Source organism: Diceros bicornis, chromosome 24 (assembly GCF_020826845.1).
Source record: "Diceros bicornis minor isolate mBicDic1 chromosome 24, mDicBic1.mat.cur, whole genome shotgun sequence".
NCBI lineage: Eukaryota > Metazoa > Chordata > Mammalia > Perissodactyla > Rhinocerotidae > Diceros > Diceros bicornis.
The window spans coordinates 2,079,381-2,106,620 of NC_080763.1; the positions used below are offsets into that span (position 1 = coordinate 2,079,381).

The window sequence follows — 27,240 nt, forward strand, 5'->3', positions numbered from 1 at the left end:
CCTTCTCCCTGGACTACTGCAGATGATGAGATACGGGAACGCCTGACGAAAGCCGGCAAAAGGTAAGACTTCTTACCACGTCAGCCTCCCGGAATCTCTATCTGCGGAGTCCGGCGGAAGGAAGTGGTGAGAATTTTTTCTCTTTCTAAATTTAGATTGGCAGGAGAAAATATTTGGGAAACTAGTTTCTTGGGCTTTTAGTGACTCTTGGTTTAAATTTGGTAGAGTACTCTTGGTTTTTGATCTTGATCCCTTTTCCTCCCAGAGATAGTCTCTGTTTTTCTCTTTTGTCTGTGTCTTTTGTCATAAGAAGGAAATACCATAGGGTAGGACGCAGGCATAGGCCCTACAAGCCTGCTGTCCGGCCGGCCCCACAGACTGGTGAGTTTGCGGGTCTCACCAGACCGGCGTCTACAAACTTTGCTGTGGGTTCTTATGCACATAAAGTGAAGGTCATTGCCAAGGGCATCTTGGAAGCCAAAAAGGCCGCAAATTTAAGTGGGCGCGGGTCGAGCAGTTAAGAGCCATTAGGGCGCTCGCCACTTTCAGAAGACTCCCGTGTCAGGATAAGTTGGGTCACGGAACGGGGTAGATGACACAGGTCCCCCGCCAACTGCAAGAAAATGTCCGTGCAACGACGAGGTACTCTGTAAAAGCACACAGTCCCCAACCCCGCGGCACCTCCCCCTCTAGGTATTATTCTGGCTCCAAGAGACCTAAGGCGTGACTAAAGCTGTCATTGTGCAAAGAAAAAAAACCGGATGAGGTTTTTCCTTCTGTCTTGTTCTGTGTCCTGAGAAAACTTGGCTTTGTGACCAGTGAGAATATTCTCCTTGGTCTCCACCATACGGAAGGTGCATTTACCGGGGTGCACCTTGGTGGCCAGTCGAGTAGACTGGGGTTCCGAACTGTCTCTTTGTCCGGCTGTGCCAAGTTCTCAGGGGAGTTTGTCATAAAGAGCCCAGTCCATAAGGGCTTTTGTTGTCTTTACCTTCGTTGCTTGTTAGTGCTGGAAAAATCCCATTCCAGTATCGCCCGCCCGGTGTCACAGATTAGCGGGTCTGTGACTGGAGGCGTCTCACACTATTGTGGGAGACCGGAGACATCCTTACCGCCTGTGCAACGAAGGTCTTTACTTTCTCTGAATATCTTTGGGAGTGAATTCTGTGGATCATGGGGGCTACATCATCTGCACCCTCACCAGGGACGCCTCTTGCATCCATGGTGAAGATTTATTCTAAGCGTGGAAAGTTACCTCCGGTTCTTTCCTTAAAAAGGCTTATTGGTTCGAGTCACTATTGGAATAAATATACAAGTGAAGATCCTACTTGTCAATGGCCAGACGACGGATCCTTTAAATTGGAAAAACTTCTAAATTGGGGAAAAAAAAATTTTTTGAGAGCTCTCACATAATTGCTTAATTGGTACCTAAGAATTAAGGCCAGAAAAAGGAAGGAAAAAAATTTGACTAGTCTTAAGACCTTGACTCAGGTTACAATTAAATTAAGAACATGTAAAAGTGTAAGTGTTGATAAGATTATAAAGGTTGGAATGTTTGAGCTAATTTTATACAAAGAGGTTACATCAACTTTGCCTGAGTATGTTTTAAAATGTCTGACTGGGAATGCTTCTCTTGTCCAAAGTTAGAAGACCAAGACCTATTGATAAAAATCTTAATGATAATTATGTTTAAAGGTATAAGAAGTGATGAAAATTGCATGAAATTTTGTAGGAAAAAACTGATGTTATTTCTATTACAGAACTGGTTAACAAAAATAGTAATTTAAATGATGGCTAATTTTATCTGAAGTCTTATGAAGTCTTATAGGCAATCTAAATAATTATTGGGAACAAGTAAATAGTTGTGAAAAAGATAAATGTTGGATGAACTTTAAACAATAATTATGTGTTATGGTAGTTACTGCTTCCAAACTCTTTTTGGTGACTTAAAACTTTAGAGTTTTGTTAAAATTTATGATAAAAAATTCACTGAGTATCATCATTTCCAAATAACATAAGATATTAGACATTGATTGCTAAATGTACGTTTGTCTACTTTTGGCTTTTCATTACAGGAAAACTAAAAGGTGTTTTGGCTCTATTGGTAAACATGTGTTTTATTAAAAGATTGTACTATAAAGTAACATGTTTCTAGAAGTTATGAAGTGTTTATAAATTTTCCAAGCCACAAGATACTAATGTAAAAAAAAGTTTACAATTGTTTACTTAGTTTTTACTTACAAATTAAGGTTTCTAAGGGGTAAAATTCCTAATTAGTATATGTGATTGAAGCTACTAAAAATTAAGAAAAATATGTCTGTGTACAAGGAAAGTAAGATGTATAAAGGTACAAAGAATGGAAATATTTTGTTTGGTTAAGAAAGATAAATTTGTCCTCAAGTACTAGGAGGGAAAAGAAAGACATGGGACAAATTCTGAATGTAAAAGGAAAGTTATAAAAGGTTTGTGGAAGAAGAATTCTGGAAAAGGAGTTTTATGCATGATCAAGTTGGCTAAGATTAAAATGAATTTAATTAAGTAAATGAGTTTTAATAGCAGAAATAAGCTGGTGCAAAATTAAAATTTGGTCTTCTGTCTCTTAAAAGGATAATTTGCTTAAACTTAATAAAGAGGTTACAAAAGATTTTTCTTTACCTTTGAGTAAGTCTACCTAAAAGACAGAAAAAAAAAAAAAACTGTTAAAATAACTTACTACGTTCAAAAGACTGAGGTCTCTCTATTAAGGCTTTTGGACTGTTAATGCTCTGTTTGCTTTGATTGTTTACATTTTTGACAAGCTCCACCAAAATTCATATCTTAAATAAAGTCTTTTTTTTTTTACTTTTTTCTTTGGGAATTTTCAAAGGGCCCTGGAACTTCTCAAAAAAATTTGCTCTCTTCCTATAAGGGGAAAGATACTAGACTTATTAGGCTTATTCAATATGTTCAATTACATGGAAAGCATTGTCAGACAAGTGATGATAAGCCTGCTTAGGTGCTATTATGTGGGCAAATGTTATTGGCATAGGTGTTTTAAAATTATATAACATTACTGAAATTCTGATCTGTCCTGGTTATCAGTCATAATTCTGGTTATTATTATTTTAAAGTGTTGTATGTCACAAAATTAACCAAATTTCCTTGTCAATTGCCATTTTGAGGTCTTGTTGTTTACAGACTTATTTCTTTGCTCTAATGCTTTTGCAAAATGTTTCGACTTCAGAAAAATTCATGGAAAGGACTCTGACATTTACACTGGAACTGTACAGGTTTCTGACAAACTTTCTGATCATAAAACTGAACTGGGTAAAAAATTATAGAAATCTGATGGAGAGACTGATAACTTCATAAAGCTGCTAACAAAAAGATTGGGATCAAGAATGGATTACACAAGACTGAATAAACTGATAAGGATGCTTATAATTTTTATGATTTTTCATTTGAAATATTTCTGAATTTTTAATGTTTTGTTTTTTCAGATTTAAGGAAAACTTTTTCTCTTTTCTCCCGAGATAGCTATGACTTACAGCAATTTAGTAAATGATATTTTTGACAAAATTGGAAACACTGGGTCTATTACCAAGGTTGTGACTGGAGCATCATATTTGCAATATAACCATACAGCTTTTGAGGAATGAAGATTGGACTTTATGAAATAAAGCCACGTGGAAATATTGGCCTGGTACCTTTATGTTCCAAGCAGCACTTACCAGGATAAGTAAAGAATGTCACTTATCTGGCAGGTACAAGGAACCTTGAAATATTTTGGAGAAACCTCAGAATAGAGAAATTCACCCAAATCTATAGATATTACAGGCAAAGTCTGATGACAAAATCCTTGGCTTGGCTTTCCTGGCCTCGAGAGACCTTTAAAGTTCAATGTGAGATTCCTTATAAAGAGCCTATGTGATCAACTGCTATTCTTGCTGTACTTATGTAAATAATTGGGCCAACTCTATTGGAACTAGACTTATTTTGCAAACTAGTTTTAATTTTGCTATCTTAATAAAAATGAGGGTGATTTTAGAGAAAAAAATTATATTTCAGTAAAAACTATTTCAGTATAAGTTTGCAGATATTAGATCCTAGTTTTGTTGTCTTTTGAGGTTTTTGTTTTATATCTGTTGACTAGACTAGATCCTGATTTCTTCTAGTCTCCTGAAATATCTGGCTACAGATGTCCAAACTAACTTTTTTGATTTTTTCCATCATTTTCATTTAAAATCACTGAAAACTGAACCTGCCCTTTTTCCTGAAGCCTTACAAACTGAAGCTGATAAACTTGATATAAACTTAAGAAATGACCTGACGACACCATCAGAGACATTTTAAACTACAAAAAATACTTTGACGCTGACATCTAAAATTCTTCTTCACTGGCTGTCCTCTGAACTCAAAAACTGGTTTACAATTTGCTCTAACCATTAACCTTGTTTTTCTTTCGTTTACACAAATATGCTTTTAGAGTCTGCCATGCTGTTGACACAATTTGAAAATCCTGTAGATTCTTATCTTCTGCAAGAACTCCTATTGCTAATGGACACTTAATTGCAGCCTTATTACAAGCTATTCACCTTCCTTCAAAAATTGCCATTGTTCATTGTTCAGCCCATACTAAAGAGACTGATGTCATATCTTTAGGGAATGACAGGGTTGACAGAGCTACTAAACATGCAGCTCACTATAGACCCCCTTATCCGTTTTCCACCCAATTTTTAAATCTGCCTTTATCCCTGACTGATGTTATTAACTATTAGGCAAATGCCCCACAATCTGAAAAAGACAATTAGATACAAAAGGGTGCCAAACAATTATCAGATAGATTATACATTGGACCAAATAGACTTCCAGTAGCTCCTTTTCTTTTGACTTTTTGGCTTGCACTTATCTCCCACCAAGTGGGACATATGTGCAAACGGGGGATAGTTAAGGAACTGAAAGACAATTGGTTTTGCCCTGGCATCCATAAAATTTCTGACCAAATCCCCTCCCAGTGCCCAACTTGCAAATCTTACCAAGTCTCTGGGAGAAATCAGTGTGATCCAGGAAGTCCTCCCAGGCCCACGCTGCCTTTTGTGGCACTCCAAATGGATTTTATAGACTTCCCTTCAGCTTTAGGTTACTCTCACTGTTTGGTTATTGTCTGCATGTTTAGTGGATGGACTGAATGCTATCCGACCAGACATACAGATGCCACAACAGTGGTAAAAAAATTAATAACTAAGTTATTCCTCGCTTTGGCATTCCTTTATAGATTGAATCAGACCAAAGAACTCATTTTACAGCAGAGATAAACCACTTGCTTACAAAAACTCTGGGGTATTCATTAAAATTTCATACCCCATATCACCCTCAGTCATCAGGGCAAGTGGAACGTAAAAATCTAGATATAAAAAGAACTCTAAGAAAAGTCTGTCAAGAAACTGGACTTAAATGGTCAGAGGCTCTGCCCTTGGCCCTTATGAAGATTCAAAATACTCCAAATAGAAGACATGGACTGACTCCTTTTGAAATAGTTTTTGGACGTCCGATGCCTACTGGCGTCTCTAAACCTTCAATTCCTGGATTAAATGAATATTATGGGAACTTAAGTGAACAATTTGATGCTATGACTTGTTATATACAAAAATTAACTAGTATACTTGAAGCATATCGTCAACAGGTAAAAGAGCCATGGCCACCACCTTCTGACAAGCCTTGCCATCCCTTTCGACCAGGAGACCGGGTGTACATCAAGGTCTTTAGAAGAAAACACGCACTGTCACCTCGCTGGGAAGGACCTTATGAAGTCTTACTGATGACCTGCACTGCCATCAAAATAAAGGAAAAATCTTCCTGGATCCATGCGAGCCACGCCAAAATAGACCCAGAACATCGCTCTCAAGACAACTGGGAGATAATCCCCACAGGTGACCTTAAACTAAGGATTTCGAGGGCCAAAAGCCAGGCCCCAGAAGCAGCCGACATCACGAAGTAGACAGCTTTTCCCAAGATCACGGATCAAAAAAACCTACTTTGACCCATTTCCTCCCCCTTGCTTCAAAACTCCCTATATATATACGCACTCACACACACAAACTATTAGTGGATATATATATATATATATTTTTTTTAATCATTTAATAGAAAGCTGACTGGAGAGTGCTAGTCTCTATCTGCCCCTCTTCCCCTCTCTAAGTCTCCGCTAAGGGCTCTTTTCCCATCCGTGTCTTGCTTTTACTAACCCTCTCCTTTTCAACAGGTCGGGCACAGACCAAACACCCCCTTATGCCAGTTTACCAAGCCCTAGCCATGCTAACTAATCAATCTGACTGTTGGTTATGTCAACAGCTAGATAGTGCAAAAGAACCTGAACTAGTCTTTGTTCCTGCTGATATGAACACCTGGTGGACTAAGTACGGAAAATGGACGAGTAACAGAGTATGGTATCCGCAAGAAGGGAAACTTCACTCTGCTTCTTCTCCTGGTGAGTCACTTGGGCCCCAAAAAGATTACTTAGAAGGTCAAGGACTGTCCCTTGCCCAAGCACAAACAATAAGTGAAAGTTTTTCCCTCTGCATTGAAAGTAAACATGGCACTAGACCTTTCCTGGGTGATATACCGAGACAATATTGCCGTCAAACTCTGTGGTTTGATTCCGCAGGTGGCATCTTCAGAACTCTCAAGGGAATTGTAAGTGACTCTATCACTACTCCCTCTGGCACAAACATTTGCCAAATCACCAAGTGCTCTGGATGGCTTACGAGCCACCCGTGTGCAACTTGGGGTATAGCAGCTATCCACATGGTTAAGCTGCCCAATGCCACAGACTATATATGGGTGGATCAAAAATCTGGACTCACCTGGTCAGGTGACAAGACCAGGCTTTATAGCTGTCAGAATCAGACTGCAGGCCTCCTGTACCAGCTATTCCGCAATCTGTTCTGTTCTCGCAGACTGACAGGAGTTCATGGGAAATGGAGATATTTAGGTAGTAACAGTGCAAGTGGCACAGATCATGAAATAGTCCAGATCCTGGGAACTACAGACTCAATTCTAACCTTGTCTTTAAACTACACTGGTCTTTTCATTTTATGCGGCAACAAAGTGTATAAAGGATTCCCACCTAATTGGTCAGGACGATGCGGACTTGGATACCTGGCTCCTTCTGTCACCAAACACTCCACCTTAAATGCTAGCCAAATTACAAACTTGGGTTCGTTTGTTCATAAGATTGTGCCACATAAATGTGCCAGTCGAGAAATCGTGGAAAATCCACTTGTGTATCACAACTCCAAGTTCTTTTCAGCCTTGAGAGTCCTATTCCCCGGCTTTGGAGATTATGAGTTGGAGAAAGCAATATTAAATCTCTCTATGGTAATGGAACAAGAGTTCAACACCACCATGCAAACCTTAAACATACTCCAGTCAGAGATTAACAGCCTAGCATCTGTGGTGCTCCAAAATCGTCGTGCTCTGAACGTACTCACTGCCCAGCAAGGAGGAGCATGCGCAATCATTGGAGAAAAATGTTGTTTTTATGTGAATCAAACAGGTCAAGTAATATCTAACTTAAATCTATTAAAAGAGAAGATTGACATTTTTCATCAGATAAACGAAGCTCACACATTTTATTGGACTGACTTGTTTCCAGGATTGGGGGACTGGTTTAATGGAGTGTGGGGAAATGTGCTCCGATTTGTTCTTTTCTGCTTGTTCATCCTCATTCTAATCTATGTTCTTTTCTCTCTTTGCAGACTTCTTATCACCCGGGTACTAACACGATTTCTCTCTCCACAGTCACCAGCTCAGCTTTTAATATGTGAAACTTCTAGGGAAGTTTCAGAGGAGGGAACTGATGGTGCTCAGGGCAAGCTGCCCCAGGAAGCACCACTCTGGTATGCGGATTATTTCGAGCTGAAGACAATAAGGACTCAGAGAGCTCAGGAAAAATATTTGAGTTTCCCCTCCCAAACTGCCTAAAAAATTTAAAACCAAAAAAAATCTGTTTTAGGAAGGGGTTATTATCATGACTGCTATAAAAGATAATTTAGGATAGAGGTTACAATAGAAAAGGCACCAACAAGCCCATCTTATCAGGAGTCCTGTCTCTCTGGCCACATTCTTTGGATGGCCCTGCGAGGAGTTGCCAGACAATCATTTACATTTATAAGGGAAATCTCCATTTGTAAAGGTATCTCCCTCTCTGTTTGGAGAAGAGAGGGGGGGTGAGCTCATTTCTAGTAACTTATCAATGTGGAAGATGAGGCCTTGGGGCTGTATAATAAACCTTACTCTTGTTTACTGTGCTTTAGTGGTAATCTCCTGTAATTGACTCCCCCACCCCCAAAATCCTCCTTTGTCATTGGCTGAAAATGATATTTAAGACGAGAATTTCTGCTATTGTGTTGAGAAACGCAGTGTCCCTGCTTTCTCCCATGTATACATGTTATTAAACTTGGTATTATTTTCTCCTGCTAACCTGTCTTGTTGATTATTTGGCCAGCCAGAAGAACCTTAAGGGGAAGGGCAGAGGGAGATTAGCCCTCTTCCCCCGACAGTCTCATCTACCTCGTGCTGAGGGATGCAAGCTAGACAGAAAACAATACACGTGGGCTGATTTCTGCCAAGATGAACATATGGTGAAAAAAACAGATCAGTGGTTGCCTCGGGGGAAGGAAAAAATTGCCTGGGAAGGAACAGGAAGGAGTTTTCTGGGGGTGAAGGAAATACATTATTCTTAAAGGGGTGAAGGTTATATGGGCATGTTTATTTGCTAAAACTGTACGATTGAGATTTGTGCCTTTCAGTGTGTGTACATCTTACCCCCCCACACACAAAAAGGACTAAAAGAATAATAAAGTGAGGTGAGAATGGGATGGAGTCTAGATAAAACAAAAATGGCAGATGATTAGTAGTTGTCGAAGTTGGGTGACGGGCCTACTATGCTTTTTTGTTTATTTTGTATATTGTTTAAATTGTCCTGTACTAAAACACTTGTATAAGAAGACAAACTCGATATACAGTGTTTGCTGGTAAGATATTGGTTACCTTTGGGGAGGAAGGAGGGAGAAAGGGATTGTCGGGCCTGAATGAAGCTGGTGCTAGTTCTTGGTCACACAAGTGTGTTCACTTTGTAATAATTCTTTGAGGTTTACATGGATGACCTCTGCATATATTTCTGTATGAATGTTATACATCAATAAACACTTTAAATCCTGCATATTTGCACAAAGATAAACTCAATATCTGAGAACAACAGCTGTGTTTTGTTTTAAAGTGGAACACATTCACTCATGACACCATTAGATGGATTTTAATACTCCCAAGTATCGATTAATGCCCTCACCCTTCCTTGGTGCCCTAGGTCTTTCCATTTTTGCCTCAATTTGGCAAGTGGCATGGCTTTGAGTTTTTATGATGCAATCTTTTTCCATCAACGTCCACCCCCATAATGATGCTCACCAAGGCCTTGACATCTAGCACAGTGCAGTGTTCACAGCAATCACTCAAGACCTGTGGGACTGGGTTGAATGAGGAAGAAAACGAGGAGCAATGATGTTCATAACTTCTGTCTAGGTGCCATATCGTGACTTAGGAAATTGGAAGGATTTTTCGATAGATTTGCTATGCCTTCTAATTTTTCCTATTTAAAACAATGGGAAATAGGGTCTCAGAGTTCTTTCTCAGAGAAAGTCTCACATTTCAGACACAGATTACTGACAAATATTAATGGTATATGACTTTCCCACCTCATCTTAGTTTTAAGTTTTTAATTCCTTACCATGGAAATGACCTAACTTTGCTTCTTCCAAATCTTGTAGTAATACTGATGCTCCAGAAAGTCGGGCCACGGATATTCTGCTGTTGTGCATCCTCTCTGCAAAGAAGTGGAGCTGTGCATCCACCAGTCTGAGAAGCACGTGGTGCTGTAGTATTTGGAGTCAGAGTAGCTAAATGGAAAAACGACTTCAGAGAGTTATCACCACAACCCCCAACAGCAACAAATTATTTTGCTTAATTATTTTGTGATTCTGAGGGTATATTTAAAAAGGGATATTAAAACTGGTTGCCAAGGAGCCAGCCCTATAGTAGAGCAGAAATTGAATATTACCTTCCTACAAAAACTTCCCTGACATTGTGGGAAGGACCAACGGGAAGTTTCAGTGCTGTTGCCTGTGTTAATGAGGCCACGAGGTCCACACTGGGATAAAGAAGTCCAGTGAACAAGCCTGTGTGCAGCGTTGGAGAAGGGGTGTGCGTGTGGTCCCCTGAAGTGGCTTAGGAGTCACTTACCAGTGCATCTAAGTTTCCCATCTGTATATGCAGGAATTGGGGCTGTCCACTGTGATGTTTTCTCCTTTTTATGACATGGCTCACGGCAGTCCTTCTAAAATGCCTGACCAAGGTATGGGCCCTTCAGGCAGGCGGGGTCCAAAGGGAGGATCTCTGCAGCGAACCTGACCACAGGGTCCAGAGGGAGGATCATGGCAGCCTGGAGGGATGGAGGGGATAGCAGGACAAGTGGCCTTGAAAAGGCAAATTCCAGGATCCCAGTCACCCGGTATTTCCATTTTAGATATTGAATTTACATTTCAAATACTGGCCAGGGAGCTTCAAGGAGGGCTGCAAGCATCCTCAGCAACAGCCAGGCTGGTGAGCCCCACCCCTACCTGAGTACCGGCCTCAAGGGATGCAGCCCAACCACACTGCGCATACTCCAGGTGGTGGGCAGGGCATGGAGGGTGGGCGTGGTAGAGAGAAGAGGCATGATAGAGGGTGGGGTGGACAAGGAGAGGAGTGGGGCCCAGGGGTGGAGGGACAAGGAGGGAGTTGGGGCCCCTAGCTGTGCATGCTGGGAGATTTGTGTCTCACCGCTCCAGGCTGGAAGCTTGCAAGACTACAGGACTACAACTCCCACGATGCTCTGGGCACGGGGCGGTGCCTAGCCCTGAGGGGAGGAGCAAGGAGGTGTGCTCTGCACTGTGGTCCTGCACCTGCTCCACTTGGACTGAGTCTCAGAGGGATGTGACAGGACAAGAGGGACCAAGGATTTAGGAGGGTGTGGCGGCTGCATGGGCAGCCGCGGGCCTGCATCGTGCAACTGCTTTTGTCCAAAATTGAAGACGGACTCATGTCTATTCCACACCGCCTCCCTCCGTTGCTTGATTCCTCCTCCCACCTGCATGTCTGTGGGTCTTGCCACAGCCTCCTACCTAGTCCAGGGCCAGGTGTTTCTCTAAAGTGCTTATGGGAACTGGTTTGACATCCCAGAAACTTTCCTCTGCCTGCTGCCCTCTGCCTTCTCCAGCCAAAGTGCCATCATTTCATCAGCTTTTGGGAGAAATTGGCCCTTGTGGCCCCTCTTGCAAGCACAACTTAAGAGCTTTGCAGGGTAGTAACAGTGGCTGTTGCTTGCCTTTTTCACAGAAGTGGAAGTTGAGGCATCCGTGAGGTTAATCATTGGTTTCCCCAGGATCCGCTAAGAGCAGAGGAGAACAACCCAATTCCCAGACAAGTATCTAATAGAACATTTTCACCAACACCTTCCAGTGCAGGGGCCTCTGAAACAGCATCCTTACGACGAAAATAGCTTAAGCATTTTGCCATTTAGATTGATAGCCTAATCTCAGCTCAGGCCTGAGTGGCCAGTCTCTCAGGGACACGGGTGACGACTCTGATCCCTCAGGAAGAGACTGGTGGTCCAGCTTTGGGAGAGGGATGTTCAAGGTAGACAGCACTTGGGAAGCATTTGAAACCCATCAGCTTTAACATCTCTGCTTTGGATTCTGGCAAGGTTCCAGGATAAATACGCCTAGGGATAGTCAGATGTACCATATTCTTTAAAAATTGTTTAGAGTAGTGAAAGGAACAGAGCATAAAATATCCTGCTTATTTGCAAAAGATGAAATGCAACCAGACCTTGTTCTTTTCTTTTGTTTTTTGAGGAAGATCAGCCCTGAGTTAACATCCATGCTAATCTTCCTCTTTTTGCTGAGAAAGACCGGCTCTGAGCTAACATCTATTGCCAATCCTCCTCCTTTTTTTTCCCCAAAGCCCCAGTAGATAGTTGTATGTCATAGTTGCACATCCTTCTAGTTGCTGTATGTGGGACGTGGCCTCAGCATGGCCGGACAAGCGGTGCATCGGTGTGTGCCCGGATCCGAACCCGGGCCACCAATAGCAGAGCGTGCACACTTAACCGCTAAGCCACCGGGCAGGCACAAGACCTTCTTGTTAATTTTTTTCTGCTCATTCTCTTGCCTGTACTGTACGCTTGAATGCAGAAACAAAAAACATGAATTGCCAAATTCTTTTTTCCTGAGATTGGTAAATTAACTTAAAAGTCTTATTGAAACCTGTGGAGGAACGGTTAGCAGCTTTCATGATTTATGTCATCTCTAAAAATCTGGGCGTTGATCTACATCAAAAAAAGTCCTTGTTTATATTACACATCCCAATAGGTTACATTTCTGATTCCTGAATGTGGGATATTATCAAAACAACTGAAAAACCTCTGTCACTTTGTCAAGAATTTGCCCCTTTATGAATTAATGACACATGAATTCTTTGACATTTTTGTAAAGAACGGAAGAGAAACTCTGTAGTGTCTCTGAATGTGGCAAGATGGAGAATTCTCATTAGACCACATCCTTGGGTTCTTCTCTCGTGTTCAATAGGCCCGGGTGATAGTCTGTGTGGTCAGGTGCAGCGTCACTCTCCCAGTCCCCAGTGTTCCATCCTATTCTGGCCTGTGCCTTCTTCAGGGGGTTCTGATTACACTCGTCCACAAGGGTTGGAAAGAGACATTGTAACATGAGGATATTCATCATCTTATTTTATTTTATTTTTTTAGATTTTATTTATTTATTTTTCCCCCCAAAGCCCCAGTAGATAGTTGTATGTCATAGCTGCACATCCTTCTAGCTGCTGTATGTGGGACGCGGCCTCAGCATGGCTGGAGAAGTGGTGCGTGCCCGGGATCCGAACCCGGGCTGCCAGCAGCAGAGTGCGCGCACCCAACTGCTAAGCCACGGGGCTGGCCCTTTTTTTTTTTTTAAAGATTTTATTTATTTATTTATTTTCCCCCCAAAGCCCCAGTGGATAGTTGTATGTCATAGCTGCACATCCTTCTAGTTGCTGTATGTGGGACGCCACCTCAGCATGGCTGGAGAAACAGTGTGTTGGTTAGCGCCCAGGATCCGAACCCGGGCCACCAGCAGAGGAGCGCAAGCACTTAACCGCTAAGCCACGGGGCCGGCCCTCATCATCTTAAAACAAGGATTAATGGAGAGGAAAGTCTCAGGCTGTGTGTGCTCCGAAGCACTGCTGTTGGGGTGTGGCCGCAGTGACCACTGTGCTCCCAGCAGTCCCCACAATGACTGTCTCAGACGTTTGATCTCCTGGTGCAACCACAGCAGCTGTTGACAAAGCTGGGCTCTTGTGGTTCAGTGTCTTCCTTCAGATTTTGTGGCTCTGACCCTCCTCTGCTCGCCGCCTTCCTATTCCTATCTGCTGCGTTGATTGCTTTTAGTTGTTTCCTAGGAGCCACTGTGTGTAACTGTATTTCACAGTGTCTTTAGGGACCCACCCTCACTACACGAGTCACTGTACAACAGCCGCTTATCCTGGTGTAGCCCATGTTCATCCTCTCCAGTGGAGCTGTGAAGAACCCTACTTACTCGGAGCTCCTCTCACTCTCATGCTGCTGGGGCTGTTATGAAGCTGGGCATCTCGTCTTTGGTCTCATCATTATTCTTTTCATCGATTATTCTGAAGTCGGAGACGGCTTTGTTAATAATGTGGACACTGGCTGTCACAGGCACTTTTATGTATCTTCACCAACAGCTCTGTGAAGTAGGCCTGTGATTCCCATTTTACAGGGGGGGACACTGAGGCTCAGGGAGGTCGAGTAGCTTCCTTCACGCAGTTTCTTGGTACATTTTGAGTCTCCACCTGGAACTCCACCTCTCAGGTGTGTGCCCTTAGCTGGTGTTCGACTTTGTGCCTCTCTACCAGCCTCCCCAAAGACACAGGCCCCATCCTGAGTCCATTGTCTGCTTGATGGCAGTCACCCTGCACAAACAGGCCCTGGGCGGGGAGTGGACTAGTGGGACGAGGTCCTCCAGCTTACCCTGGGAAGGTACTAGGTTTCTTGCGAGAGCTGGAGCAGTGGAAGATACTGACCGTCACTCACCTGGAAGGATTGTTGTGTAGAAATACTCCACTGACTTTTTGCAGGTGTCGTGTCTTCTTTGTCTTCATTGCTCCTCTGGGCTTTTTCCTACAGTCCGTGCTGTGCAGTAACATACAGTACAGAGACTGGTGAACATAATGCTGTTGTCCTGCACCAAATGGTCACATCATTCATTTTTCTAATTATGAAAGAAATACATATTGTAAAAAAAGTCACAGTACACAGATCTGTATAAAGTGAAACCCACCCCTTTCATCCCCTTCCCTGAAAACTCACTCCCCTACTCAGAACCCACTACTGTTAACAGGGTGGGCTTTATTCTTCTGGAAATTTCCTATGAATTTATAAATACACATAAAGTTTTTTAACATAAATTACATAACTACATCGTTTTGCAATTTGCTGTTTCCCAAATCATATATCAAAGACGTCTCCCCTTATCAGTGCACATCATTCTAACTTACCATGTTAGATGTTTTAGAGGTATTCCAAAGAACAGGAATACCATAATCTGTTTACTTCTTCTTTGATAGAAATGGGATTACATCCAGTTTCACTATTATACATAATGTTGCAGTAAGATCCTTGTATGGAATTAATTACACTGCTATTCAACTGCTCAATTTGCTTTGTTTCCTTTTAGTCAGAGACTATGACATAAGATTTTCATGGTAATTATAGGGAAATTAATTTTATCATTGAATAAATACATTTATGGGGAAACTGGACTTCAAGGTCATCCATCTCAATATTGTGGAGAAAAATCATGAAACTTAGAAAGTGTGCTCCATCACATTCTAACAAGTCATGTTAACAATTTAAAGTTGAATGTTTGAGTAGCCTCTACTGTCTCTCTTCCAAAGACGGATAACTTCTTCTTTTCTTGAAAACTGCTGACTCCAGGGGCTCTCAGTTTGGCTAGAGAGGATAAGATATTGGTGTTGTATCTGTTTCTCTTCAGCTGTAGGCTGCATCTTCTAAAGATCATAGAATTGAACATGGTCCAATTGATATATATGATTTGAGTCAAAAATTCAAAGTAATGAACCTAAGAGAGGAATCTATAACTTGGGTTCTTAATAAAAAATTTCCTTTGATATCCTTAAGTTTCTGTGATTACTAGTAAAAACTCACCTATGGGTGAAGAGATGTAGTTCTTCTGGCAATGTCTGGCTTGAACATCCATAGGTAAGCCTGCCACACCCGTAGGTAGATTAGACTTGATCTCTTGAAGACCTCTACCCTTGGTGTTTGACCTGGGAAAAATAAGAATTTAAAAAAGCTGCTGTTATTAGCACTCAATGCTAGATGCCCATTAAAGAGTGAGTTTGATTTGGTAAACCAAAGGGAGTATAAGCAGAACAAAGTCAGTAATATGTATAAAATTTCAAAAAATTCTAATTTTTTAAAATATAACTCTATTTTTGCCACAGTGCAAACTGTGTATATATGAATGAAATATCCCTCTGTCCATTTCTTAACTTGTTTCCATTGATTTGATGGATTTATCCTCTAATCCGGATTCCAAGTGTGAAAGAACATCTTGGTCCTTCAAAGAAAAGAAGCCATTGAAATTTGATTTTCTTTTAGCTCGGCATCCTACAGGTTTGAAGAATAAATTATCATGTAATGATACAACGATTCTGAAATCTAATTGTTAATTAGAGGGGTGTAAGTGATGATTGAATGGTGTTTCATCCCCATGGTCAGGGGTATTGTACACATGGATGTGTAAACACGATTCAGGAAGCTGCTTCAGCCCCGTGACATCCCTGAGAACCACAGTGCAGGAGGATCTAGGCACACAGCCATCTGCCTCGATCTCCTGGGTTACATGTAGATCCAGGGGTCTTGAGAGTGGTTTCAGAGCAGCTAACTTTTATCTATTTCCCCCCTTCCTTCTCTCCAGCTTATCTCAAACAGTCTTGACTATCATATTTTAAAGTAAGACCAATTATAGTTATTTACATGAGTTTCTTGTTCATTATTGCAGAGTAATATTCAGGCATACCATTAAATATCATTTAATTGACCTAATTAAATTTGTCATACCTTATAATTGATTAGAACACTAAGTTTAGTTCAGAGTTTGATATTCACCAAATGTGTTAATCTGCTTACAACTGCCATGTGTCTCACTCCTCTTAGATATGTATCTTTGGCCCATCACAAGATTTTAATGAATGAAATCATCATAAATTAAGATAATGTACTGTCTTTTGGATGATAAGGAGGCATATGGGTCCATTTTGGAAATATGCCCATCTGTCTTTGCTCCTCATGAGAAGTTTCTGGTCACTAGGTCTCCAGGTGGCTTGCACAAGCCCTAGGTCTGTAATAGTTTGGTGCCTCTCCTTCTACTTGGGGTAGAAATAAAAGAGATCAGAGAGACTTATTAAAGTTTTGGTTGTATGAAGTCTTCGATGAAGAATATCCATACATATTGTTCTGGATACCTCTCTGTTCCTAAGAGTACTGGTTACATTAAGGGCTTGTCAGGAACCGTGAAAGGTATGATATTTTACCTTACCTGCAAGCTAATAAGTCAGCCTACCATGGTTTTATAGATGCTGGCAAAAGAAACTAGACCCATGGGTCAGAGACAAAGGACTTAACGACACAGCAATAACAGTGGCCTGAGTATCAGCATTTGCACTGGTTCACTAAATCCCACTTCCTACAGGGTGATACACAGTGAGCCAGCTGACATGCAGAGGGTTGCAAGAGCTCAGAGCTTAAGGAACTCAAATCTTTGATAATGGACAGGAAGTCTGCTGACCTTTGCCCCAGGGAGGGGTGTTATTTCTATTATATTGGGCAGTAAGCAAGCCTGCCCTTTGTTCCAGAGGAGGCCACTATTTCTATCTTCCAAGGCTGACAGCTCTACACACATCCTTGAAAAGATATCCTGGTTTCACTGGCTTTCAAAGAGAAGCTTGACTGAGACTCGATCATCATTCAGTTCTTCTGTTTCCTTTATTGAGATTGTGCAAATATGCTCTTTTCTCTGTAAAGTTCACTAACTTTATTCATACATAAGGGATGCTTTTGGTTTTATTTATTGAGATTTTCGTATTAGAGCAAATGATGAACTATCATGGGTTGGGTCTGAAAGTATACTTTTCCAAGATAAATGTGAAAGAAGATCAGGGCTCACAGAACTCTGCCACAAGGAGCTGATAGCAACTCAAATGATTTTAATTTGAATAGTGTTTTGTACAACTTTCTTCCAACTTCCTTCACCCTCTCTGCTTCCTGTAACTCCCATATGGGAATGGGGCAGTTTCAGGGATTCACTGAACTCATTTACAATATTCAAATCATTTTGTCTGTTGTGTTTTTTTAATTGAGGTAAAGTTGACATACAACATTATATTAGTTTCAGAGGTACAACTTAATGATTCAGTGTTTGAATATATGTTGAAATGATCAGCACAATAAGTCCAGTTAACATCTGTCCCCATATATAATTACAAAATTTTCTCATGTGATGAGAACTTGGCATATTTCAAGATGCAGAAGAATCAACGATGATGTCATACTTTTTCATATACAGCTTGATGAATTTGGACATAATTATACACCCTTGAGACTGTCACCACCATCAAGGCCACAAACATATCCATCAATTCCCAAAGTTTTCTCTCACCTCCTTTATTACTATTATTCTGTGGTAAGAACTCTTAATATCTACTGTATTAGCAAATGTGATGTATGCAATACAGTCTTGTTACCTGTAGACACTATGCCGTAGCCTACACCTCCAGAACTTATTTATCTTGCTAACTGAAACTTTGTATACTTTGACCGTCAGATCCCAAATTCTCCATCCTCCCATCCCCTGGCAACCACCATTCTAATCTCTGCTTGTATGCGTTTAACTATTTTAGATTCCACATATAAGTATTTGCCTTTCTCTGTCTGCCTTATTTCACTTAGCATAATGTCTACCAGGTCCATCCATGTTGTCAAAAATGGCAGGAATTGCTTTTTTTCAAGGTTGACTAATATTCCATTTCTTTATCCTTTCATCCGTCAGTGACATTTAGGTTACTTCAGTGTCTTGGCTATTGTAAATTAGCTGCAATGAACATTAGAGAGCAGGTATCTCGCTGAGACCCTGATTTCAATTGCTGTGGGTATATACTAGAAGTGGGATTGCTGGATCATATGTTAGTTTTCATTTTTGGAGGAAGCTCCATACTGTTTTCCATAATGGCTGTACTAGTTTACATTCTCACAAGGGTTTCTTTTCTCCACATCCTCACCAACATTTGCCACCTTTAGTTTATTTGATAATCGCCATCTTAACAGGTGTGAAGTGATAGCTCATTGTGGTTTTGATTTGCATTCCCTGATTAGTGATGTCAAACACCTTTTCATACACCTATTGGCCACTTGTATGTCTTCTTTGGAAAAAGTCTATTCTGGTCCCTTGTCCATTTTTTAATTGAATTTTCTTTTTGTTATTGACCCAACACAAAAAAAGAGAACAAAATTTTCAGGCATTATGAGTGCTTCCCAGTTGATGCAGATGGTTTTGTAATTACAGTGGTACCAAAAGATCATGTTTCCTGCTTTTTCTTCAGCTTGTTATAAGACCAGCAGTAGCTGCGGCATGGCAGATAATCGGGATCTTCTGGGTTTGGAGGTTTACAACATAAATGAGTGGTAATGAATTTTTTATTATTCCAAGGAAATTATTGAGTTCATAGTCCATGGAATCCAGGATTGATAGGGGTAGGAGGAAATTAAGGTGAGGATCGGTGATCTGGCATTACTTCTTATCTTGAGGGACAGGTATCCACTGTATGAGTGTTTGAATAAAAGTATTAGATATCAGGAATTTGTGGTGAGTGAATATGTTTTCTGAATTATTTACTTTGAACATAACCATTTGGATTATGTGAACATCTGGGATGTGGGAGTAAGTCGCTAACAAGGGCTGGTTGACAATGTCACTATTGATTTGACTTCTATGAACACCGAGTGGTCAATGGATTAAGCAAATGAGTAGTCAGAAAACACAGAAATGGTGGGATTTGGGATTTAGTAAAAGATTGGGGACCGACTGTCCTGAGAGGGAGTGCCAGGAATTGTACAGTTGAGAGTGACAAGGATAAGAAAGGAATAGAAACACACTCAAACAAGGAGGGGGTGTTAACAGGATGGAGGGAGAGAAATGATCTGGAGTAGCCTTGAGTTTTGACCTGGAGCTTTCTGTTCTTGATGCAAATCTGCCTTATGACATCCCAGGACACAGGTCAGATCCCCAGAGGATAGAGGGAGGGTGGAAGTACAAAACAGCCATGATAATTGTCCTAAAATGGCAGGCTTCCTTTGTCATTTGACCCAATTTCATGATTTATTTTTGTAGGGTAAGAGGAAAAGAAGGATGATAGTCATGTCTTCACAGAGGAAGCAGCGTGACTGTGGGAACCAGTCCAAACCAAAGCCTGGTTTAAGCACCTCCATCCCTTTTAGGATGTCCAGTGACATAGTCAAGGGATGGGTTACTAGAATCCCATCCCATCCTAGCAGTGACGGGTCTCTGGGAGGACACCTTGGACCAGCCCCACCAGGTCTGCTGGCCCGAGAGACCGCAAGGACTCCAGGCCTGCAGCAGTGCAGGACAACTGGTAAGTCCTTTCAATCTTGCCAAAGCGTTGCAAAAACTTGCACCTAGTCACACAGGTTAATCCCTGCCAGGTGTGCTCGCAGGTGGTCTGCACTCCAGGTCCCATGCCCACTCCTGCCAGTCTTCAGATTTGACAGAGATGATTCCAGGAGCTGATCTGGGCATTCCACAGCTTCACTGCCAACAATTTCTGGTGACTGTGGAAGGTATCAGGAAGGAGGAAAGGGCAGTGAGGAGCACAAGAGAGAGACTGGTGGTAGCACTGATGGCGGACAGACTTGCTACCAAGGCAGAGAAAACGAAGGGCCAAGAAGGACGTCCTGACAGCAGATGAAATGGAGCAGGCACCTCAGTGAGGTCTCATGGGTGCGTCCCTAATGCTTCCTTGCTTTGAGCTCTTGAAACTTTAAAACATACCAATACGTTTCTTTTATTAAACTCTGCTGTGTGACATAGAAAATATAGACAGCGGTTTCTTTCTGAGGTGAGAGGTTGAGTTTCAGGTGAGGAGAGAAAGATCTTCTTTTTTCATGCTGTTCTCTCATTTTCTTTTACTATGTACATCATTTATTTTTACTTTCAAGTCAGCAGCGAGTTACCAACGTCACGGGATGATTCAGTTTTTCCCCTCACAGTCACAGTAAAACGTACTAAAAGTGGATTATTCTTTTTGTGTAATATTCCAATAGATTCCAAAATATTGTTTCAAAAGCACTTGGATGCCTATCTACTCAAATTAGGTATTTACTTCTAGGTCTCCATTTTTATGTTCTTTGTTGCATGCTAATTCAGTGTTGCATCTAAGGAAATACCAGATTTCCCTCAGTTTTTTAGATCCATAGTGTTGGAAATTTGATTCATGAAGATGGACATGGCAGCTGGGGGATCGTGCTATTATCAAAAGAGGCCTTTTCAGCGTCAGTAATCTGACAAGAACCCACTGCTTGTTGGGATTTCATTGTCTATTTGAGGGATCAAGCTTTCACTGTTGGCACTTCTCTTTCTCTTTGGAGGGAAAGTACGGCCTTCCCAGTCTTTCCATTACCAAATCACTTTCCTGGGTGGCTGTGCCATGTCAGGAAGGGCCTGGGATGCCGGGAACCTGAATTCATCCTCAGCTTCTGGCTGTCCTGAGAAGGCTTCCCTGGCAGAGTCCAGCCTGTGTGTCTGGGTGACACTTGCAGCCATCAGAAAGGAGGCGATAACACACAAGTGCCAAGCGATTCATCTGGCCCTTGTCTTACAGGGTGTTCCCAAAGGAAGAGGTTCAAAATGCCACTTGGTAACCCTTTGAAAGCTGCTAGTCATGCGTCGGGTTCTTGGTGTGAGCTCAGAGCAGTGTCTATTCACCACCAGATGGGGAGCATTTCAGTATTTTAATTGGTAAGGCTGTGTTCATGCACGACCATGGATCATCAGTTCCGTGGCATTCCTTGCTGGACCTCCCAACACCCCTGTCATGCCTCATCTTTCAAAGCTCCAAACAGGGTTCACACCCCAGCAGCTGGTTGTAATGTAACCACAGCACAAGACTGGGGAAAAAAACACAGCCACCCAGGGGTGACACACTTTAATGACTTGGGCCCAATTACCCCATTTGGACGAGTTCAGAACACCAACACTGAGTGTGTAAACTGGAGGATTGCCCAAGACCTTGGACCTCAGAAGGACACGAGCTCAGAATTCACCTTGGACAGCAAGGGACAATGTGGGGTCACTGACTGGCCAGGATTACGGTCCCTTATCCTGGGAAAGCAGAGCTCACTCGGGATCCATCAGGCCAAGCCAGGGAGGAGGCCTGGGGCCTTCTAGGGAATTTCTGCCCTAAAGGGAATTGCATAAGGAAGGCAGGGGTGCTGAGAATCCTAGTTCACAGGGAGCAGTCATGTTTATGTAACAAGGCCCAACAGTAGCCTTAAAAGCTGCATCAGAAATCGTTCCTCCTGGATACAAATCAAGCAGGAAAAGGAATTCAGAGTCCTGTACAAGGATCCCAGCAGGATTCAAATCTAGGTTACGGGTGAACACGGAGCCCCTAGAGGGGTCTCAGGAGGGAAAGTCCTGCCTGCCTTTAGTCCATTTTCAAATGATCTTCCTCGGGCCTTGTCCTCTCAACATGCATGTTTTGATCTTTTTACATTGGTTTCCCCACTTACAGCTGATGCAATTCCAGAGATTCAACTAGAAAACTAAAAGTTCCTAAAATTTGGTCAAAAGAAACCTCAGCAGTTGGGGTCTGGGTGTCCCAGAGGTCGCCATGCCATAAGGCCTGGGGCTGACCAGGGGGCCACTGAGACAGGCTCTCTGGACTGGCCAACAGGGAGAATCCACCCCTGCCCTCACCCAACTCCTGCCCGGCCTCACTCATTCTCGTTGAGCAGCTCCATGTCCTGGAACCAGGCCCCAAATCACTCCTTGGGGTCTTGTTATAATTCTTTGCAGCGACCTGGAGCAGCAGGATCTCCCTCATGACTCGGTATTCCTGGGACCAGAGCGAAGGAGAAGATGCAGACAGGGCCTGGGTGGGGGATGCTGCAGGGGCCTTGTGGGGGGTGAGGACTGGGGCAGAGGACCAGTCCTGGGAACGCTCCTTCCCTCCAGTTCCATCCAGGATCTACCTGTTCTCAGAATGGGAATAATCAGCCCCTCCTCCAGGAAGTTTTCCTTGATGCCATCCTCCCCTCAACCCACGCGCCAACTGGATGGGTCTCGACTTCTACCAAAATCTTCCACTCAATGTAAGATACAAGGGGTGGAGCCAGAAACTGTTCTCCCCAGAGGGTTTCTGATTTCCACCTCCTTCCCCTCCCCTGCAGGGAGTGCCACAGCTGCTCCTCAGTCCTCTTCTCAAGGTTGATCTCATTCCCCTGGAAGGCAGACAGCCAGAGTCCATCAGACAGAGACCCCTAGACTGACTAGCCCCCTATGCCCTGCCCTTCTCATGTGGCACTACTGCCAGGTCCCCAGAGGGGGCGGGGCATGCACAGAAAACAAGACTTGGACCTAGGATGGGCTCTGGGCTCCAGAGTAGTAGGACATGGGGGGAGGCTGAGGGACCTGGCAGCACAACCCTCTCTGATGACAGACTTGGAGGCTGAGGCCTCAGGCAGAGGGGACTGCTCAGCCACTTATGTGCTGCCTGACTTGGGGGTCCCAACTTCTCTCTCCCTCCACGGGCAGCATGGGAGGGACAGGCAGAGTCCAGCTCAGATAAAACCTCACGCAGCTGTGCCATCAGGCAGCTCTGAGCTTCCCCAGCCTGAGGAACGAGAATGGATGTCTCAGGCGGAGCCTCTGTTCACTCATCCCTAAGATGGGCCTGATGCCCCAGCTCCCAGGGGCGGCTGTGAGGCTCTCATGAGAGGAGATGTGCCAAGTGCTGAGAGCTCAGAGCTCAGTTCGGGGGCTCACGCATCCCCAGGCTCAGGATCCTGATCCTTCCTGCCTGGTCCTCAGATTCATCCACTTCGAGATAATCACCCATCTCCAGGTGCAGCATCTGCAGGTCACCGAGGAAAGTGCCAAGATAGGGGACAACACCCTGTGACATCGGGGTGCGGGTGGGATGAGCCCTTGCTCTCAAGTCGGCCCCCTGCAGACCCTCCCCTGAAAAGTCCTCACCCTCAGCCTCCTGGCCCACCCCAGGGTTCCCACAGGGAGCAGCCTAGGACTCTTAGCAGCCTCCCCTCAATTCTTCCTCCCTTCACACCCCAAGAACACCACACTCCTCCTCCTCACCTCCCAGGGCCGGCTTCTGGCAAATCGCAGGCTATGCGGTCCCTGGCCCTCCCCACAACAACCCATCCTGCACCAGCTCTTCCAGGCCCCCCTCCTGGTCACTTCTACTGGGAGATTCAGACACTGTGGCACCAGGAGGAAAGGACCTCCTCTCTTGATTTGAGGCCTCCGGTTGGGAAGGCAGAGCCCCTCCCCCACAGGCACACTCACCTGCTGCTGCTGCTGCTTCTCCTGCACTCTCTGGGGGTTGCTCTCCGGGGGGCAAACGTGGAGGGCCCCTCCTGCCAGAGTCGAGGACAGTGTCAGCGAGACCATACTCCCCTCACCCCATTTCTCTCGAGCACCACTGGCCTCTGACCCTGAACATCTGACTCGAGTGAACTGGAACCAATGCCACTCCATCCTGCAAGGTCTTGTGATTCCAGAACAAGCCCAGCTCCAACTCTCACTCTGGGTGTGAGCTCGGGCTTTTGGCCTGGCCTCCCCGAGCCTGTTTCCTCATCTAGAAAGCGTGAGAACTCCAGCTACCCCACAGGATCTCCTGAGGACTCACTGTCGCATGACTGTCATCATTGTTCTGGCCCTCACCCCTCCAGGTGGAGCAGGCAGAAAGCTCCCACATTCTTTTCCTCCCTCTTACATCATCACCCCCATGTGAGGCCTGCACCACACAATCACCACACAATCACCATACCTCCATTTCCCTGATGGGGAGACAGAGGCCCAAACAGGGGCAGTGAGTTGCTGAGGGGCCAACAGAGGAGAGGCCGCTTGCCCCTCTCAGCCAGAGGCCCTGTTCCAACATCCTCACCTAACCCCCAGCACCACCACTGACAACAGTCCTGTCCCCTGAGCTCTCAAAGCTTGGCCCTGGGCCGAGCCGTGGATGGAGAAGATGGGGTGTCTTGGGAGTCTAGTTGTTGAGTGGCTCCTGCCTGCCCCAGTCCCATGGAGTGTCTGGCCCCCATGCCGGACAGAGGCAATGCCAAACCCTTCTCCTCTCCAAAGAACCACTCAGGATATTCGCCTGCACTGAACTCTTTCTTTATCCACTCAGGAACTGGACCCACAAGGTGCCACCTCTGATCAACAGGGAAGGGGGTGACAGGATGCTTTGCTTCCCCATTTACATGAAGCTCCTAATGTCCTTTTAGTAGGATCCACTAAGAATCCACCAGTTGCCTAGACGCTACTCATAAGCCACCTGGGGCCTATATCATTGCCAACCAGGCACTCAGGTGAGACTCCTGTGGTTGACTCGAGTGACTGCTCTAGGGGTCCAGGGGGGAGTCCCACAATGCACACACATCTGTCTCTGGTCCAGCTGTTCAGATCCAAGGATGAGCAGCCTGTTTGTCCACCTGGGCCAGGGGAATCCCTAGCTGTGCCCGTCCCTGGGGCAGGCAGTGTGCCCTCCCCTTGGAGACATGGTGAAGATAGAAGGAGCAGCAGGGGCCTGGCTTCTTGAGGACAGGTTTAGGCTGAGGGATAAACCCACCCAACCACCCAACAGCCTGGAAGAAGCTATATCCAGCAGGATGGACGTGAGTGGAAGCCAGAGACCTGCTGATGGCGCCAGCTCGGCAACTCGTCCTGGAACAGCCCAGCCAACACCACTGTGTCCCATGACCAAGGCCTCCTGCCCAAAAATGGCACCCCACCTGCCCATGGGCAGAACAGATCCCTCTGCTTGTTAATCTGGACAAGATAGACGGGAACGTTTCAGAGAATGTTCAAGTGAGAAATTATCAAAACCACAGCTTGCTCAGTCCCCCTCCCCCCCTGGCCCCTCCTCTCTCTCCAGACCCCCAGCCTCCACTCTACCTTGGTCATCAGTTCTCTGTTCAAGGACACGTCTTGGTTATAGCTCTCCTTAAATTTTTCAGAGCTCTCCCTGAGGGGAAGGGAAAGAGGGAAGGATAAATTTAGGGATAATGTGAGGGGTCTAAGTGCATATCCTTTTCTTTGACAACCTGAGAGATTCAAACTGCCTGGAGGAGTGTTCTCACTGGGCTCCTCTGAGCGCTACGGTCTCGTGGGACTGGGAGGGGGCTCTCCTGTTGGTCACTGGGGTCTCCATTCGCCTGCTATACAGAGCAGCTCTCTTTTGACCACTTTCAGTTTCAACTGGGCATAGAGTTCTGTTGCTATAAACACTTGAAAATCTCCAATGTGGCTCAACCCAGTACCTGGCATTTAGGGAAACAGAGTCCTGAAGCAGAACTGGTGCACTAAGGACCCCGGGAGGCTTAGAGACCCACCGCTGAGGCCCAGGCCCTGTCCCCATCATTTGCTGCCTCCCAGGAGTTCCCACCTGACTGAGGGGCCAATGGCAGACATTCAGGAGATCCCCCATCCACCCTGGTCCTCCTATGGAGAGGGGCACTACCCACCAGGAAACTTCCCCCATGTGTTCTTCAAGTGGCATATGGATGTTTTCTGCAGAGCAGAGATGACAGTGCGGGGCGAGGAGAAGTTCTTCAGGATCTCGAACTCCTGGGGAAGGGAAGAGAATGAGCTGTGAGGTGGGGCGCAGGAGCCCTGCCTGCTCTAGCTTCAGTCCCCTTCTATTCAAATCTCCCCTCCTGGATTAGACAGATGTTCAGGGAGCCCCAGAAGGGCACATTTAGGACCCAAAGTGTAACACTCACAAGGAGGAGGATTTTAGCTCAACCCAAGGAGGGAGCCACGTAGGAAGTGACCATCCCCGCACTGGGACCTAGAGTCAAGATCAGCGTGCTCCTGGCAGGAAGGACCTAGGGACTTGCAGGGGCTTAGACCACACACTGCAATCCTGGGAGCTGATAAAGGTGGAGGCAGTTCCTCAGGCTCCAGAGAGGGGCTCCACTGGGCCTGCCACAGCACACCTGGGCCACCTGGATCCAGCGCTACACCACCCTCGCCCTGTCCTGGGCCATCATGCTCGGGACCCCGAGGCAGGTGGTGATGACGAGGTTGGCCACCCTTATGAAGTGGTCGATATTGGCCCGGACGGTGTGTGCCAGGTGCTCATTGCCGGGCTTTTTCCTCTTTCCCCAGGTGGAGCCCAGACACTGAGAGGGCACCACCTTCTGGAAGGGCTCCTGGGGAACAGGGGGAGTGTCACCCAGCATTGCCACACCCTAGCTCTGTGTCCACAGCCCACAAAGTCCCACACAGGGGTCACAATTTAGAGCTGGAGCTCAGGAAGCTCATGATGTGGCCTGAGCCTTGTTCGAGTCCCTGGCTTTTCTTCTCTGTCACTGCAGGCACCCAGCAGAAGATGACCCAGGACCCAATACTGGCAGGGAAGGGAGAGGGGCATTTGCATCCATCCCGTCCTGGCTAACTCCAAGCTCCAGATGGTGGCTCAGCTTGGCTCATCCCAAGGGGGCATCTTCCAACAACATGATCCCCGCTCTGGTCCCACTCCCCATTCTGATGCACATTCCCCTGTGGCAGCTACAACCACGGGCCTTGTCTGTCTCCCTCATAATGAAGTACACATCAGGTGTCTAATAAGTCCTGAGGCTGTTGAGCCTCCTGAGCAGAAGGTTGGGCCATCAGGGACCTGGCTGCACACAGTGAGTTCCCCTCCCCCACTGATGTGCCAGGCCCTGCTCACCCTTCCGTCTCTTCTACCTCATGGAGCCGGCACAACCACTCTGTGCAGCAGGTCCTGTTAGTGTCCACCTCTACGGTCTGCAGG

At 44.8% G+C, this 27,240-nt stretch overlaps 1 protein-coding gene across 7 annotated transcripts in view; it reads right to left on the reverse strand.

The window, feature by feature from the left end:
* Positions 1–27,240, reverse strand: part of LOC131420733 (ral guanine nucleotide dissociation stimulator-like) — a 396,596-nt gene that overhangs the window by 110,565 nt on the left and 258,791 nt on the right. Inside the window, exons 6-7 of one of the 7 annotated variants that reach the window (XM_058566895.1) lie at positions 15,311–15,432; positions 14,106–14,275 (exon numbers count right to left, since the gene is read on the reverse strand). The exons of 1 other annotated variant lie outside the window; for it this stretch is intronic. The gene's annotated coding sequence lies outside the window, so the exon portion shown is untranslated. Of the gene's footprint in view, positions 1–14,105; positions 14,355–15,075; positions 15,433–26,610; positions 26,636–27,208; positions 27,234–27,240 lie in introns of those variants that run through there. 5 more of the 7 variants (XM_058566890.1, XR_009223631.1, XM_058566894.1 and 2 more) reach the window with 5 other exon arrangements.